Source organism: Bombus flavifrons, chromosome 7 (assembly GCF_040668555.2).
Source record: "Bombus flavifrons isolate JBK064 chromosome 7, iyBomFlav1_principal, whole genome shotgun sequence".
In the NCBI taxonomy this organism is placed as follows: domain Eukaryota; kingdom Metazoa; phylum Arthropoda; class Insecta; order Hymenoptera; family Apidae; genus Bombus; species Bombus flavifrons.
In genome coordinates, this window is record NC_138448.1 from 1395865 (window position 1) to 1409229 (window position 13365).

The following is a 13365-nucleotide window of genomic DNA, read 5'->3' on the forward strand; positions in this document are numbered from 1 at the left end:
TCTTTCGCTCGTCGAGTTTCTAAAGGCGAGATACGACTAACATTTTGCACGCGCTTTTTACCGAAAGTCGAAAGTTCATCGACCCGCGCGATAAATCATTCGCGCGTCGTTGGACGATTCATAGAAGTACATGCTATCGTATCGTTGGGGTGAACAGAAATTTGTGTAAGTAGTAAAGTTGACGTTGGACGCATAAAATAGATAGAGAGTGAGAGCGAGAGAAAACGAGAAAGAGAGAGAGAGAGAGAGAGAGAGAGAAAGAGAGAGAAAGAGAAAGAGTATTTTGGAGGAGGCGAACGATTGCCGTCAACGAGGAAAAGCAAAGCTGCGGGAATCATGAGTTGAACGACGGCATTCGTGGGGGTAAGGTAACGAGCGGGTAGCCGATAGGTATGAGTACAACAACCATGCGGCAACAACCTCCTGTAGGTAAGTCGAGGAACGCAGGAGGTAGGTAGGTAGGTAGGTAGGCAGTGGTAGTCGTCGGTGCTGGCTGGGCTGCCGTACCATATTATTAAGGCGGCCAACCGGTGTGACGCTCCGCGTCCCAGGAGCCAATGGCACCGCGTCTCATCGCGGCAGGAATGCGTCCACTCCTACCTCCGCTTTTGCCCTCCACGAAAACGAGCCCCCACCGTTTCCGGCAAGATCGACGAATTCTCCTTCTTGCAGATCGAGACCGATCCGATACTTCGTTTCGCCTCTCTCGTTCTTCCCTGTTGCCCCTTCGCACAATATTTTGATCACTCTCGCTTCGACAACGCCGATTTCCGTTCCCTTGATCCACCGGATGTCGGTGTACCGCTTCATTTCAGCCAATCTGCTTGGACCGCTCAACCCACGATACTCCACGATCTTTCGAATTCCTAACTCGGTCTTGATCGAGAAATTTCGAGAAGCGATATGAAACGTGAGGCTTTCTTTTTCTCGCGATCGATGGGACTCGTATACGTATACGTATACGCGTTAAATGGCAGCCCAGGTCTCGAGAGGGAGAGGGGAAGGGGGTGTGATGCCATGCCACCACCGTGAGCGAGTTTCCAACTCTTCAATTTTTGGGAGGATATCGCTCTTCTTTGGACGGAGATCGTTCCGTGCATTCGGATTATCGCCGGTTCTCGATTACTCGAGAGGTGGCCGAACTTGGATCGCCCACCGAACCGAGCCGTTCGCTGCTTCCAATCACGGTCTTAATAACTTTGAGCGGCCGAAAACAGGGTGCAGACGTCGTTGTCGATGACGACGATGACGAATACGACTATGCGAGAAAGCGAAGAAGATAGCGAGAAAGAAAGAGGCGAGGGAAAGAAAGAAGGAAAGAGAAGGAAAAAAAGCGGTTTGAGAGAATCGACCATGGTATCCGAGGCGCGTAATAACGACGACGAAGGGCCTCGATCTTCGTGGACAATTTACGAGGGTAAAGTGGGTCATAAATGTAATTATGGCCAAATTATGATTATAGAGCTACCCCTTTGAGAACAGTGCGTCTTGTTCTTCTGCAACGGAAGAATGACGAACACGTTGCAACACGACGGTCGAAAGTAACTCGTTTCTGGATTTTTCCGTTTCTGCGAACCGACAGTTTTCGAGTGATCTCGGCCAAACGGCCGTTTAGCCTTCCTAAATCTTCGCAGTCGATCCGTGTATTTTACCATGGCGATCTTCGTAAAAAATAATCACGCTCGCGCACTGTACTGACGGGGGAGCATCCCGGTTTTCGTCCGCGTGAAAGATAAAGCATGGTCGGGACGAAAGAGGGCGCGGAGAACGAGCATCCTTATTAAAAATAATTCCCATGCGGGCCGGTCCCTCCTCGATCCCACCCACCCACCTCTTCCCCTTTCGGCATTCCGTCAATTAAGAGAGCCCTTCCGATCCAGCGTGGATCCAATTGGAAATAAAGATCATCCGTGTACGGCGCCGGACGCTTTCGCGATCTTTCGTAATCATAGAGTTTCGTGATATGCTTATTAAATCGGGCCAATCGTCGGAGTGCACTGCGCAGCGGTAAAGCCCTCGGGGATTCCTCTACCTCTCTCTCTCTCTCTCCCTCTCTCTTTCTCTCTCTCTCTCTCTCTCTCTGTCGCTCTTCTTCTTCTTTCCCCTTCCTTATACTCGATACTTCTGGTTACCGCTGTGCCTCGGTTATTATACGTTGCGCGCACGGACGCGTACGACGTCGAGACAAGACATCGATCGAGAACGAACGCGATTGCCCTTTCTCGTCGAGGAATTCGTGCCGATTCCTGTGCCACGGTCACCACAACGACGAAAGAGGAAATCTTTATTGGGGATGGAGATCTTCGAAGGCTAGTCGTCCTGGCAGCGAAGACCGCTGTAGGCAGCGTGATCTTGTCTTTAACGTGGCTTCTCCGCTACTGCTTGGGCGCAAGGGTCAGGGCCGAGGGTCGAGCGTGATTTTCCTGGCCCACCGCGTGCCACAATCTCGGCCACGCTTGCGTTTCTGAACCCGGGTGAACCGTTCCTTTTGTTCCTCACCCTCCTTGTCTCCGACTTCGTTGGTGGCAAACATAGACGACGTTTAGCGAACGATAATTGTGAAAATAGTTCGCATTGTCTTTAAAATTTGAAGATAGAGAAATGAAAATATTATATTATTGTATCACATCTGTTTATATTTATTTATTTCAGATTTATGCCAGATGAATTTCCATTAATGAACAAGTTTCTTGTACTTGGATTTACTTTGCACTTTAGATTAATGACAGAATATAAATGATTATATAAAATGGAAATCATAGTGTCAGGATCGATATATACCTAAGAACATGGCCATAAACTATGGAATTAAGATAGCTGCGCATTCCCGATTAGTTACCACGTCTAAAGTTACGTAGTTCAGCAATGGTTTTTAAAATGGTTGAAAATTGACAGAAGCGTGCGGGACATCCGAGGTTGATTTATTGGACGTGATATATATAGAGGAACTGTCGAGCGAGGCGGCTGTATCGTAGCGAGCCGCTGTGAAAGGACCGCATAAGATACGTCGTCGCCGTGGAGGACGTTAACGCGGCGCTATGAACGCGGCAGGGGGTTCGGCGTAGCTACCAACCTCATTTTTATGATTATTTGGCGGCGTTATTGCCGCTTGACCCACCATTAAGCGGTTAAATGGGCCGAGGCGAGAGAGTTCCGACCGTACTCTTTACGACACTGGAGGATAGTCGCTACCGGGGTAGACCAAAGGTCTTGACCGCGCGTCTCCGACGTATTTAACCCTCCACCCAATTTTTCGATATTTTTAGTCGAATTCCAGATGAAACCTGATTTCGCTTACCGCGGTGATTTCTTACCGGTGCGAACTTTTCTGAGTATTTTATGAGAGAAACGAACTACTCGTCGATCGTTATTCGCAAGTGATGTATGAACGTAACTGGTGTCGTGTTGACTTTACCTGATTCTGCGCATTTCTTGGAGTCTTTCTTGTCCTCGCGTTATGATACCAAGCAGCTCGCTAAAACCACGGTACGGTTCCCCGCCTTAATTCCATTTATCGGTTCGCCATTTTTCGCGATCGCAGCATACATTAAGCCACCGTTGCAACACGTAGTCTCGCGAATATACGGCTAAGCCCATGTTTCATTCATGAGCCATAAAGTTCCTGGGGACGATGGTGGTCGGTGGTGCAGCCACGAGGAGCTTTCTGCTCGCTGCGTCGCATCGCAGCAGGGATACGCGAGCTACTTCGACGCTGCTTCCTCGATCTTGACCGCGTGAATTGTATCTATGCGAATCGTATAAGACCTTTCCTCTGTTGGTACCGTTCGCGTACAGGATCCAGGTATTCTCACGGTCTTTCGTCGCGCCAAAGTTTCAAAATCGTTATCGTTCGTCGATATCGAGACGTTGTGTCGCGATCCAACGTATCGTAGAAAAACCACGTCGGGAAAGCTGGAGTCTTCTCAAGACGAGAAGAAACGAATGAAAGCTGAAGATAGGAGATTCTAATCTATATCTGTTTTTGCAAACACCGTTCGTCCTACCAAATATCAGCGAACGTTTGTGTGTGCTACAAGGAGGTGACAGATTCTTCCGTCGAAACGTCATCGATCGGTCGGCGAGACCGAAGCGAAGGATAGATACGGTCGAACGTCTTCTCCGGTGGCAGTGGTGGTTAACCGGTACGCCGGTTGTCTCATTTGCATTCACCCGGGAACTCGAGCGTCGCAAAGGTTGCGCAGCATATACTCGAACGGAGGGAGATTCTTGCTCTCGTGTATCCCTTCGTGTATTTGTTTGTAAGTCTGTCGCTTTCCTTTCTTTGTTCCCTATTTGAGCTTTGTCTTCCTCTCGCACGCTTCTCAACTCTCTTTTATTCCACGATGGAACGCGGGGCTCTCGTTTCTCCTTCCTCATTCCATTCGTTTTCGTTCTCTTACCATCTATGCAGTTTCTCTGGTTTTCGCGTGGAACATTTCCCCATTCGTGGTGTCGTCGTCGTAGTCATCATCGTCAGGGTGCTGGCGTAGTCACAGCCGCAGGAGGAAAAAAAAGAGACGGAAGGAGAAAGGGAAGAGGATGTATCCTTTGCACGTAGGCGCAAGGTAATCCTAAGTAATCGACCCAGCCCGGCAATACGTTTAGCATGGGCGACGCGGCTCGTTGTTACATTCGCCGGCTGCCTCGGTTGTTGCTTCTGCCCGTTTGCTCTTCGTACGGCGTAACGGCACATTTGGTGGCAAACAGGGGACGGAGAGAAGAACATAGAGACGCGAGAAGCGAGAGAGGAGACTCTCGTACTAACGGCCAGCTCCGGGTTCGTCGTTTCGAGTTACACGAGTAACTCGCGTACCGTGACCCACGATCGCGCAGATTCCGGGACCATTCGCGAGTTCTTATCTCGTCACCTTTCCCGTTTCCACGACTCCTCTCGCGGACTCCGTTATGACGATCGTTCATCCGCTTTTGCAATTCGTACGCGAGATCCTCACGATACGTCGAAGCCGAGGATGTCCAAATGACTTTCTATCGCCCGTGAGGAATCTTCGTGGTACTTGGATTTCTTCGTGAGATGCTTCGTAGAAAAAAGATACGAAGGCGAAAAGTATAGTCGACGCGTTGCGCTTCCTTTGTGAAGACAAACGCCCTAGTTTCGATCGGAATGCGCATGTCAACGATCGTCCGCCGATATCCGGGATCATCGAGCGTCCTTCACGATGAAAAAATCAGCAGAAGCGATCAGAGCGTTAAGAATCGCCGGTCGGTCAACGAGGTCTTGGCAAGAAGAAATCTAAGGTGGATGGACGATGGTCGATAACTCGATCTTCGGGATGAGTTTGAGGAAGACGAAAGGCGTCGAGTGATCCGCGAGGGAAACTGACAAAGAGAGAGAAAATATGCCTTATCGAGATTCTCGACGGCCTTGCCCGTCGATTTATCACTCTCGCATAATAGGCCCGTGCAGATATTCCAGAGCTTTCGCGAGAAGAAAGATCGTCCTTTTCTTTCCCCTCCCACGTTCTCTATCCCTTGCCTCTCGTTTCGTTTCGTTCCGTTTGGTTTCGCGGTGCGATGCGGCTGCTTCGACCGACCAGAGGGTGGCACGACGCGCTTCTCTTCTCTTCTCTCCTTTTCGCCGCAAGTCTCCTTGCCCGCCTTCTCTAGTTGCTACTCTTTTCTCTCACGACTCGAGAAACTCGATCCAATCTTCTCGAAGGGATCTATGTAGAACGCTCCGCTCATTTGTCTACCGTCCTTTTAAAGTTGTATTTCGCGGCCAGCCGGCACGGCACGTCTTCCTCGCCGTTTCACTCTATACGTTTCTCCCGGCCAGAAACTCGAACTCTTCTTCGCCGGAGGAGCCAAAAGGCGAACCGGATGCGCTCGATACACGCTATGCCACCTATCACTCTGAATCATTTTGTGTAAGATCGCTCGCTCTCGTCATGGACGAGAAGCGTTCGCGAGAGTGTGGGGTATCGGGAAATTTTCGATAGTCGCCGTTTCGCTCGGTTGCCGATCGGGGAAAACAGCCGCGGTAGATTAGAGGAACGGCGCCGCGTGACCCGATTCCCAGCGTCACTTGCCGATATTCCAAGCGGAATATTTCATTGCTAGATTGCACACCGGAGCTACCGACTATCGAGTCAAGGATGCGCTTCTTGTTCGTGCCCGTACTTTAGTCGGCTTTCGTACAGCCGGATTCGCGAGCTGCCCGCGCAAGCGACAACAACGGAAGGTTCCTTGTCCACATTAAAGCCGATAAATATCTAAAGGAATCTTGACAAGCATATGCAGGAAACTTGCTCGCATTCGCGATGATCGAGGAGCTGTCGCCGCTCGCCGCGACTTTCAACCGTACAAACGATTTTATTTCCTCTGCCGTTCGATGCATAGACGTATTTCATTGAAATGGACAGGCTCTTTCGCTACCGTGGAACGTTTCCTCCGATCCTGTGTGTCCGCTTCTCGGTTCTCCGCGTGGAAAAGCGGTACGTGCAATTACGTCGATAACGTCGTAGAAACACGTTGTTCGTATCGAGAAATCGGGATACCAACGAGAGATGCGCCATAGAAGATGCGCAGAATAGAAAGCGGCGGAAGGGGATATATTTCTGTTGAATTCTCAATCTAGCCCAGGGCAATCGACAATGACACGCTGGCAAACGGCATCGGTACGTTGGTTGCTTCATCGGTTACCTCGTCCCATTTCTCGTTTCTCTCTCTCCGTTTCGTTGGTCGAACGGCCGTATTTTTTGCGGGCTACAATTATTCCTTTCAAATTACCAAGCGGGGCTACACCGCGGAAAACTTATAATGCCCCAAAGTGGCCGAGCGGTCGCACGCAACAAGAACAGCACGGTACCTCTCGGCCAAATAAAAAGCCCGCTGCGGAGAGCACGGTCTGCCAACGTTTCCGTCCGTGACCGGTGAACCAGTCGAGTCGGGTTTCGATCTCGACGCCAAATTAGAATCTCTTCGTTTCGCGTGTGTTCGCGCGACAATTTCACCGAACGATCGTTGCGCCGTCGATTATTTTGTAGATTTTTTTCGAACGACCTCGCCTCTTACCCGGTCGGTTTTCGGTACCAGAAAGAATGACTTTCTTGCGAGCACCGGAACCCCGTAATTTGGTCGGCCACGCGTAAACTAGGTACTGTAAGAGAGCGCGTTGAAATCGTTAAAATTACGATTTCGAACGACGCCGCTCCTGTTTCTTCCTCCGTGCGCACAGAAACACCAACACACGTTTTACCATCACCTTGTGGCTATGTGTAGATTGTCGCGAAAAAAATGATTCCTCGAAGTAATCATCGTTACGCGTCCTTAACGCGTCGATCCCTTGCGACCGAGGTTTCGAAAGCGAATCACAGAGCGGAGCAAGAGGAAGCGGCGCGCGAGTTAAAAAGACAAAGGCGATAAACTCGGAAGAAAGGGCAGATGTTGTGGATGAACTGAAGAGGGAAAGCATATCGGTTGATTCACGGTGTGCCGAGAGCGCAAACCGTTACGAGTAATTGATTCTCTAGAACGCGAATTCTGGATTCCTAGGCGCGTGCCAATGCAAACGTATAAAATACGAAGCATTTCCGTAATCGTGGTACGACACGACGTCCTCGCGTTCTTCGCTTCAACCGTAAACAGCCGTTGTTCCTGTGACGGTTGGCTATGGCTACGGCGTGAATCGCTAAAGAGGATCGCGAAGGTCAGCGAGCAACCGCGAACGCGAATGTTCCCCTAATTTTTTGACCGCAAACTCGAACGGGATTCGTCTTTCGTTGTTATCGTGATAAATTTCGGATATTTAAACGACTGATGAAAGTGAGAACTTGCCTCCGTGTCATCGTATGCAAATCAGCTTCTCGATTCTGCTCACATTTTGCGAGTCCGTCCCCTTTCGATTTCTATCTAACATCCTGGAATCGATATCGAGAAGGAACATACATAAAATATCTGTCACGAGCATCGTAAAAGTCGAATTAATCATCGAGGTGTCGATGGGAATCGAATTATTCGGAAGATGGTCGCGAGAACGCAGTAAAGATCAAACGCGAAAGGCCGTCCAGTTTTTGCTTCGTTTCATGGCAAATAAAATTTATCGGTCTCTAGGTGCGAGATCGTTAAATTTGGCGAGGAGTCGGCGGTGTTAAATGCCCGAGAGTAGAAGAGAGACGATGCGCGTAAAGGAACACTGTCGTCGAGCAAGGTTGTGTGAAACATGAGACGCGGTCTCATATTTGCTTTCCACCACTATCCTTAATGACGTTGTAGCGGTCGAAGACGACAATGAGATTATCGCGAGATAGTCTCGGCTGATACATACATTCTACCGGCACGGTTAATCTCGTCGCCCCTTTCATGCTCATTTTCTCGTTCGTTCGATTTCTTGGAAAAAGAAAAACGTAGAACGAAACCATGCGAATTTGTTTGCAAATAAACAGATAAAACGGAAAATCGATGAAGTTGGCGACTAAAGCTGCGCGAAACAACGCGACGTCAGAATTGAGCGACGAGTCGTGGATGCACGATTGTCCGTCGGTCGCAGAAGTTTATCAATGCATTCTCGAATCAAGCTGAATACGTAGGTGCCATTACGGAGTGGTGCGCTTTATTTGAACGTTTGGCCACAACGATGTCTTTTCATATTTTACGAGACAAGGAAAATTAGTTAAATGTGTAATAATGCACAACGAGGGGACGGCAGGGACGAGGAGATGCTCTCTTCCTCGCAGCGCTTGTCCCGGGTCAGATGACGGTATTCATGTGTCTCTCCGAGCCTTCTCTTTCTTTTTGTCTCCTCCTCTTCCTTCTCGTTACTCCGTTTCATCCGTCGTATCCTCCGTCAGTCCTCCTCCGTCAGTGTCTTATTCTTCGAGCTTTTCTTCTGGTTGGCGTCAGAGGCTCGACGCACAGAGAGCTAAGCCGTAGGACCACACGCGGAGAATCACGCTATCTCCTTTACGGTTTAACAAGACCTCGGGAATCGTTTAGGCAGGTTATCGAGCACCGGATAACGGCAGCAACGCCGCCGCCGCCGGCTTTTCTTCTTTCGTTTCAACTTCAATCGTACTGCCACTGGTTTCGCATCTTCCTTCGTGCACTTTTCTTTTACTAAGTTTCCGAACGAAAGCGCGTCGCAACGAGCTTCCGACAATAAGAGAAAATCGGCGGCGCGTTTTTAATCAGCGATTAGCGAGCATTCTTCCGTTGAAGATTTGACGGGCGCGTTCGCGCTGTAAAACGACTTTCTGTATTTCGCTCTTTATCAGCGAAAAGGCGTTGATTCATCCTGCGATGCCATGGCAAAAGCCGTGCGGAAAATTGTGGAAAGAAACCGCGTTTCGATCGATGCTCTGAACGAAAGCAAACTTGCGAGCAATCCTAACAAGAAACGAATGTCTTTTCCCAGCATCGGATCCCTGTCGTCGTTCGTTTCCTGACAACGTATATGTCTCTGGCCTATTAATAACGATGAAATATGTAAAGCACGCAGCGAGGGTAACGTTTACGAGCAACAAGAAAAGTATTACCCGCGAAAGCAATAATTATGACGCAGCTGTAATTAATTATTGCTGCTCTTGATTTACCGCGATCGATTATCTTTGTGTTACGAATATCATGCACTCGTTTTATCGTATACAGCCTGAATCGATACTAATTAAAAAAAGGAACAGGTACTGTTATTATCGATAATTACGATCGGGTCAGAAGTTCTCAGGTCTACTTTTTGCTCGATGTAAAACCAACTACCGCGAATTATCTAAAGCGTTTCGCGTCCTGCGTTCCTGTTCGATACACATATACGTAAGCACATACATAAGTAGGTATGTAGGATGGGCGAAGATGGTGCAATGCTAACCGAACTTTTCCGCGAATTTACGCGTTTTCCAAAGAAATTCACGCGAGCCGTGCCTTGTTTCGTGCGATATTTATCGCATGCCGTAATTGAAACGTTCGTGCGGTGAAACCATGCGATATCCGATCTAACCAGCGTTTTTCTTTCTGTTCCAGGTAAGATGGACGACGTTTGCCTCTGCACGCTCTCGCGTACGTTTCATTCGTAGGTAGGACAACATTCGAAGGCAAATTCGAAGAACGACATACGTGCCACGTTAAGAGAATGATGTCGTGTGAAAAACGGCAAGCCGAATAGTAATTTTTCTATGACCGATCGAAATGCAACGTCTGAATTGGCGTACGGTGCCACTTCTACCTTCGGAGCGGTACAGTCGATCGCGTCTGCAAATCTTCCCATCCTTTCTCTTCTTCTTTCTTTCGTTCTTTGTTATTCGCATTGCACAGAGTCGGCTATGGTTGTTCCGGGGAAAGGAGAGCAAAGAGAGAGGTAAACCGCATATAGCAGATCGTATACGTGCAGTGTAGCGAGGAGAATGAGATATCGGACACTGACCCGCGCAATGTACTGCTCGACTACGATTCCTTACGAAGAATACATCATTTACTCTTTACTCCGCTATTGTACTGACTGCTTCGGATGACAAGCGGCGGTATTTCGATAAATATGGTACCTGTCGCGGATATTATTTAGAGACGGTTACGACATAATCTAGAGGCTCAATTCTTTCCTTTTTCTTCTTTTTTTTTTTCGTTTCTCGAATAGCCACGCGCGCGTGCACGGCACAAACGGACCTCCGCGTTTCCAAGTTGCAACGGACGTCGGCTGTGAAATCACGAACGGACTACAGACGAATATTTTCGAGCTATCGATCGTGAAACGGTGTCGATCGATCGCAAATAATGCGAGCTGGAGATTTCGCTCCGCGTTCCAATGTACCGGTGGTCACGGTTGTGGAGCGTGGGTATAAGTGGCATGGTGAATGTGGTTAGATTCCGAGAGCCCGGGATAGCAGCAGGAAGAGGCTAGTCACCGGTAGCTAGGTGGCCAGTTAGCGGCCAAGTGTCGTGTTTGCGTTGGCTCGTCGTAAACCTGCCGAGAAGAGGGATCCTGCATAGCCACCGTGGAGGAGGCTGCGCCCATCTTTACACCCTTCCTTCTTCTCTTCCTCTTCCGACTCGATCGAATATCGTTCTTCCGACAGCGGCCTTCGCTTCTTCTCTCATTCCGTAAATCTCATAGCGTAAAATCAACTTGATCGATAGTCACACGCGGTTACGTAAAAAATGATAGGACGAGACCTTTCAAGCATCGAATAAAAATTGTTTTCCCTCGGACGCGATAGTTAAAGATAGTTGACCTTTAGCGTCGCAAATTTTGTCAGTTCGTGCGTAATCGTTGAAAACCTTGAAACTTCATTTTCTCGATCACGGCTCCGAATTTCATCGTTTCTCGAGTAATCCGGGTAGCTTGTCTGTGATTAACGTCGCGACATATCGGCCACCCGTTTCCCTCGTGGTACGGCCAGCATCTCGCGCTCGTCAATAATATTATCCATTTTGGTTTTCGATGAATCACGAACACGGAGCGAATCGACCAAAAGGAATCGGGGCCAGATCGTGTCGCGGCCAACGGGGAACAGGTTTTCTATCAAACGGCCTGTGTACCCATCTCTCGGCTGGTTCGTGGTTCGCACGTATCTCTAGCTGACACCCTAGTGGATCGCAGGCAATTAATCAACGAGAACAGCGAAACGATTTGTAGCCGACTATCCGTGTAGATTTTGGCGGTGTTACATAGTCGACAGCGTCTCGTTGTTTATTTATCGTTAGCCGTATACGATCACCGTGAATCGGTTATAGACGAATAATTAAACAGTCATCGCCGAAGCATGTTTCGATTCAACGGATCGGCACGTTGAGAAAAACCGAGGGGTTTTTCTTGCGACGAGATCTTCGGTCGATCTATACACCGTGGATCGTGGACTCGTGAAAGACATTTCCGATAGTAAGTAGCTTCGTTTGAAATTCATATGTGAATTGTGGTTTCCAAATCTCTAGTTTGGGCGGTACGTCTCTCTGGAAACGAGGCAGGAATGCGTTCAAACCGAGCAGCTGTAATGGAAAACGCAGGGATCATTAAGGCCACCGGTAAAAAAGAGAATTCTCGGTTTTTACCGTTCCCGTAAGTATCCTCTCGCGTTCTAGAGGGTGCAGCGGAACGGATAACATTTACCGAAGACGCTAAAGGCGGCGACCATGCGAGGCGGCCTTGACGTATTTTCTTGCACCGTTCGTATACTCGTTTTCGACCGCAAAAACACCGGTCGTTCGATTCTTCCTCCACTGACCCGACCTCGTTCGAACGATCCGCATCCATAAATCGATCGATTTTTCTTACTGCAAGATCGCTACATGATTTTCCTGCTAACCGTGAATTAATAATTACCCTTCTTCGTCAAAAAATTCCGGGTTCAAGAAATTCGAAGTTATCGAGATGTTGGCGCTCTTCTGACGGTCTGATCGCACGGCATCGAAGATCGGAAGGAGAACGACGACGCTAGAGAATATTAGGTGAAGGAAGACGTGGCTGACGGGACTGGTTTTGTAGCGTAGTCAGTGTATGCTTACCTCGCAGCGTACAAAAGGGCGCTTTCTCGCGATAATCCTTTATCGTTGTCCGGACATCGCTCGAATAATCTGTATTCATAAACGGCAGAATCATTAGCGGGTTCTTTCTGAAGAAGAACGAGTGCGTAGGGTGGCACCCCGTGTGCTTGCCAGAGGTAGCGATGAAAAAAGAGGCAAGAAAAGAATGCGCGGGAGAAATGGGTACGCTCGTCCGGCGTGTTAAAGCCATTCTGACAGAGACGAATACCGTTGATTCCGTTAATTTCGTCGACAGAGTTTCTCGAAAGAGTTGGGGAGGGAAGACACTCGAACATACACGCTATAACGGTTGATTTTCTCGCGGCGGGGCGATGCGTAGCGCGTATGACAAGAGGATCGTGTAAGAGTGCAAGGATCGTGACGCGCAACGACTGTGTCTCGAAGAGGATCTGGATTTCGAGCAAGCTCGTAACTCCTGCCGCCGCAGTGGCGGTGTGAACAGGAGCGGAGCCAGAGAACAGGGCGTGCCGCGGTAACCCCGTAGGTGTTACGTAAGAAGGGATCTAGCGGCGTTCTTCCTTGTTCTCGGCCTCCTCCGGCTCCTCGAAGAGAATTTCGCGTTCGTGGTCGAGGCGGGCTTACGGTGAGTGCACGTTCCTGCCGGGGAAGGCGCGTCATAACTCAGAGACATCAGCGTTCCGTGATTACGAGTCATTAAGGGGCCGCGAACCGGTCGCTAGCGCAGTATACCCTTTGTACGTATGGTTGCGCGTGTATGCGCCCACCGATACACGCTCCCCCTTGACCGAAAGCGTGCGTGTGATCGCGCGACAACGCGGCGACGTACGCACGCGCGTAACCGCTCGTTCGTGGTTCGCGGTTCGATTTTCGACGCGTCACGCCGCCGCGATCGAAGGCGCGCCGCGCAGCGCCGAGTCG

General features: G+C 49.4%; 1 protein-coding gene across 2 annotated transcripts in view; it reads left to right on the top strand.

The window, feature by feature from the left end:
- ds (dachsous cadherin-related 1) overlaps window positions 1-13365 on the top strand; it is a 214328-nt gene that overhangs the window by 117242 nt on the left and 83721 nt on the right. The window lies entirely within an intron of this gene.